The following is a 5,000-nucleotide window of genomic DNA, read 5'->3' as shown; positions in this document are numbered from 1 at the left end:
TATATATATATATATATATATATATATATATATATATATATATATATATATATATATATATATATATGTATATAATAAAGACGAAGAGCCAGAGGTAGGGAGAGAACTGAAAGACAGAGGAAGGAACGGGAAGAGAGGAAGAAACAAAGGTAGAAACAGTGGGAGAGGCAAAGAAACGGAAGAATAGACAGAAACAGGCAGAATTGGAGGCGAAAATCGAGGGACACCCTTAGACAGAGACAAAGCGAGGAGCGAAATGCGGAAACTTGGCAACGACGATAAATCGCCTTAGAACTCGGACATAATATCAGCTGGAAACGAAACAGTAACGAGAGAGAAAAAGAAACCAGAAGACTAAAAATATAAATAAGAATAAAGAAACAAAACATGAAGAAATGAAAAAAAAATATTAACAAGGTAGAGCAACGCAAATGAGCTAAAGGAAAGCAGAAGGAGGAATTCCAAATTAGTCCTTCGTACACGGAACAATGCAAATGAACGAGCCAATGAGGGGAAAGGAAAACAAATGACTCATAAAAACGGGAGATAAAGCCAGGTGAATTTGCAACAGGGCAACAAGGTGCAATTAGCTAGATGGAAGGTTGCATCTGGAAAAAAAGGGACACGGAAGAGAGGCCTGCATCAGATTAAATTAAATTGTTGAAATCAAAGCACACAGGAGGGGATGGATAAAAAAAAAAAAAAAAAAAATGAGCTTCGGTTGAACAAACAAACTAACTAATCAGTTTTCGTGAAATGAAATGTGAAAAATGCAATCAACATAAGACAACATTTACGACAACAGAAGCGGCTGTAACAAGACGAAGAGCAACAGCTACACGAAAAGAATGTAAATCTGGTGAAGAATTAATCGAAACGCGTCAATTGCATCTCTACAGTTGTCATAACGAACTGATCTAACAACATGATAATAATAACGTCAATAATTATAACAAATATAAAAATAAACATTAAAAAAATTATTGACAATAAATCTAACGAGATGGTGAGGATGAATAGCAGTAATAATAGTAATAAAGATAATAACAATTTTGATAAAAATAATAGTAACAAAATCGATAACAGTATCAGTGACGGGAGCAGCAACTGCCGCAACAAGCAACAACAACAAAAACACGACAGCAACATCAAAGACACCATGAAACAGGGAAAGAAAATATACATTCGTCTCAACAAATGGTCCTACAGAAGATAGGGAGACGATAACTGTGACAGACAGAGAGAGAGGAGAGAGATAAAGAGAGAGAGAGAGAGGGGGAGGGGGAGAGAGGAGAAGAGAGAGAGTGAGGGGAGGAGGGGAGAGAGGAGAGAGAGAGAAAGAGGAGTGAGGAGGAGAGGAGAGAGAGAGAGAGAGGTGAGAGGAGAGAGGAGAGAGGAGAGAGAGGGAGAGAGGAGAGAAAGAAGAGAGGAGAGAGAGAGAGAGAGATAAGGGAGAGAGGAGAGGGGGATGAGGGGGGAAAAGGAGAGAGAGGAGAGGAGAGGAGAGAGGAGAGAGAAAAGAGGGAAAGAGAGATAAGAGAGAAGAGAGAGGGGAGAGGAGGAGAGGTGAGGAGAGAGGGCCGAGACGAGAGATGGAGAGAGAGAGAAAAGGAGGAGGGGGGATGAAAAGAGAAGAGGAAAGGAAGGGGGGGAGAGGAGGAGAGGAGAGAGAGAGGGAGAGAGGAGGAGAAAGAGAGAAGAGAGACAGAAGAGAGTGAAAGAGTGAGAGTGAGAGAGAGAGAGAGGGAGAGGAGAGATGGACGGGAGAGAGAGAGATGAGAGAGGAGAGGAGGAGAGAGGGGGGAAAGAGGGAGACCGAGAGAAGGAGAGAGAGATGAGAGGGAGAGAAGATAAGAGGGAGAGAGAGAGAGAATGGGGAAAAGGAAGAGAGAGGAGGGGGAGGAGAGAGAGAGAGATGAGGAGAGAGAGGAAGGATGAGAGGAGGAGAGAGAGGAGAGAGAGGAGGAGGTCGAGAGAGAGAGAGAAAGATGAAGAGAGAGAGGTCAAGGAGAGAGATGAGAGAGAGTTGAGGTGAGAGGGATGAGAGATGAGAGGGAGAGTGAGGAGAGAGAGGAGAGAGAGAGGGAGACAAAAGAGAGTGAGGGAGTAGAGAGAGAAGAGAGAGAGGAGAGGAGAAGAGAGAGAGGAGAAAGAGAGAGGAGAGATGAGAAAGAGGAGGAGGGGAGATGAGAGAGATGAGAGAGGGGGAGAGAGATAGGAGAGAGATAGGAGGGAGAGGGGAGAGAAGAAAGTAAAGAGAGAGAGAGAGACGAGAGAAGAGAGGAGAACGGAGAGAAAGAGATTGAGAGAGGGAGAGATGGTAAAAGAGGAGAGGGAGAGAGAGGAGAGGGGAAGGGAGGAGTGGAAAAATGGAGGGGAGAGGGAGAGAGAAAGGAGAGAGAGAAGAAAGAGAGGAAAAGAGCTGGAGGGGAGGGAAAAGAGAGAGAGAGGGGTGAGAGAGGAGAGAGTGAGAGGAGGGAGAAGGAGAGAGGATGAGAGAGAGAGAGAGAGAGAGGGGGGATGAGAGAGATGAGGAAGAGCGAGGGAAAAGAAAGAGAAGAATGAGAGAGAAAAAGAGAGTGAGAGAGAGAGAAAGATTAAAGGGGAGGGAAAAAAGGGAGTGAGTGGAGAGAGAGAGAGAGAGATGAGGAAGAGGCAGAGAAGAGAGAGAGACGAGAGAGAGAGAGAGAGAGAGTGAGAGAAGAGAGAGGAGATGATAAAGAGAGAAAGAGAGGAGAATAGAGAGGAGAGAGAGAGAGAGGGCGAGAGAGGATGAGAGAGAGGAGAGAAGAGGAGGCGAGAGAGAGGAGAGACTGGAGAGAGAGAGACGGACCGACGAGAGAGAGGAGAGAGAGAGGAAAGAGAGGAACAGAGGATTGAGATGAGAGAGGAGAAGAGAGGATGGAGGGGAGGAGAGAGTATGACGGTGAGATGGAGAGAGAGAGAGAGAGCGTGCAGAGAGAGAGAGGACGAGATGACGAGAAGAGCAGAGAGAGGAGGAGAAGGCAAGAGGAGGATGAGAAGAGAGGAGTGAGAGAGAGAGGACGAGAGAGAGAGACGGGTGAGAGGAGAGAGGAGAGAGAGGGGAGATGAGGAGGGAGAGGTCGAGAGAGGATGAGAGAGAGAGAGGATAGAGTGAGGAGAGAGAGAGAGTGAGTCGGAGAGAGATGAGGAGTGAGAGAGGAGGAGAGAGAGGAGAAGAGTGAGAGTGGAGAGCGAGGGAGGAGATGTTGATGATCGAAGGGAGGGGGGGGAGGTGGGAAAAGACGGAGACGAGAGGAGAGAGGAGAGAGAGAGAAGGAAGAGAGAGGAGAGAGATAGAGAGAAGGGATGAGGAGAGAGGAGAGAGGAGGAGAGGAGAGGAGAGAGAAGATGGAGAGAGGAGAGGAGGAGGAGACGGAGAGAGAGAGAGAGAGGAGAGAGGAGAGAGATAGAGAGGAGAGAGGAGAGAGAGGAGAGTGATGAGAGGGAGATGAGAATAGAAGGAGAGAGCGGGTACGTGGATTAGAGTAGATGCGTGCTGAAGAGGAGAAGAGGATGGAGAAAGAGATGAGAGAGAGGAGACGAGAGAGTGAGGAGAGGAGGAAGGAGGGAGGAGGGAAGGAGGGTGAGGAAGGAGAGAGAAGAGGGAGGAGAGAGAAAGAAGGGAGAGATGGTGAGAGGAGGGTGGGGGAGAGGGAGGAATGGAGAGGAGAGAGAGGAGTGGGAGAGAGGAGGGAAGAGAGGAGAAGAGAGAGGGTGAGGAGAAGAGAGGGGGGAGAGAAGAGGAGAAGAGGGAGGAGGAGGGGAGGAGGAGGAGAGGGAAGAGGAGAGAGAGAGGGAGAGGGGGGAGAGGGAGGAGAGAGATTGGAGAGAAGGGAGAGAAGAGAGAGAGAGAGAAAGGAGGGGGGAAGAGAGGGAGGAAAAAAAGGGGAAATAGGAAGGGAAACGGGAGAAAAGAAGGGGGGAGAAGAGAGGGGAAGAGGGGGAAGAGATCGGAGGGAGAGATGAGGAGGAGAGAAGAGGGAGGGGAAAGAGAGAAGGATAGAAAGGAGAAGGAGGGAGGAATAAGAAGGGAGGGGGAAAAGAATAGGGAGAGAGAAGATAAGAGGAGGGGAGAAGAAGAGAGAGGAGGGAAGGGAGGGGAGAAGAAAAGAAGTGAGAAGAGAGGAGAAAGAGGGAAAGGAAGAAGAAGAGAGGGAAGAGGAAAGAAAGGGGGGGAGAAGAGGAAGAGAAAGAGAGAGAGGTAGATGAGAGAAGAGAGACAGAAAGAGACTCCGAGAGCGAGGGAGATGTGGAGAGGGGGGAGATAGAGGAGAGGAGAGTGGAGAAGGAGAGACCAGAGAGAGAGAGAGAGAGTGGGCGAGAGAGAGGAGTGAGAGAGAGAGAGAGAGAGAGAGCGGAGAGAGACAGTGAGAGGAGAGACTCGGATGTGAGAGAGAGAGTGGAGGGAGGAAGGATGAGAGAAGTGGAGGCGATGGGGGGGAGATGGAGAGAGAAGGGGAGAACGAGAGACCTGATCGGTGCGTGACGAGGAGAGAGAGTGATGAGAAGAAGAAGAGGAGAGCAGAGAAGACAGCAGAGCGAGACGAGAGATGGAAAGAGAGTAGGAGGTGTTGAGGGAGAGATGCAGAAGAGAGTGTGACGAGATGAGCAGTGGGATGATGGGAGGAGGTGAGAAGGGGCGAGATGAGGGGCGGGAGAGGGAGAGTGGGAGTGGAGTGAGAGTGAGGGTTGTGGGAAGAAGAGAGAGCGAGGAGGAGGGAGGTGTGGATGAGGGAGGGGAGAGTCGGTGAGGTGGGGCGAGGTGGAGAGGAGGTGACGGGGGAGAGAGAGGAAGAGAGGGAGAGGGAGATGGAGTGGGGGAGATTGAGAGGAGTGAGGAGGTGAGTGATGGAGAGTGAAGTGGGAGAGCTGGAGAGTGAGGGATGAGAGTGAGTGAGGCGAGGAGAAGGAGGAGGATAGGAGAATGAAAGAATGAGAGTGTGGAAAGGGAATGAGTAATGAAGAGGAAAGGAATA

At 49.1% G+C, this 5,000-nt stretch overlaps 1 protein-coding gene across 1 annotated transcript in view; it reads right to left on the bottom strand.

Moving 5' to 3' along the window:
• LOC125030974 (WASH complex subunit 3-like) overlaps positions 1–5,000 on the bottom strand; it is a 23,896-nt gene that overhangs the window by 12,563 nt on the left and 6,333 nt on the right. The gene's annotated exons all lie outside the window — the stretch shown is intronic.

The sequence above is a fragment of the Penaeus chinensis genome, chromosome 12 (assembly GCF_019202785.1).
Source record: "Penaeus chinensis breed Huanghai No. 1 chromosome 12, ASM1920278v2, whole genome shotgun sequence".
Classification (NCBI taxonomy): Eukaryota; Metazoa; Arthropoda; class Malacostraca; order Decapoda; family Penaeidae; genus Penaeus; species Penaeus chinensis.
This window is presented reverse-complemented; position numbering and strand designations above follow the sequence as displayed.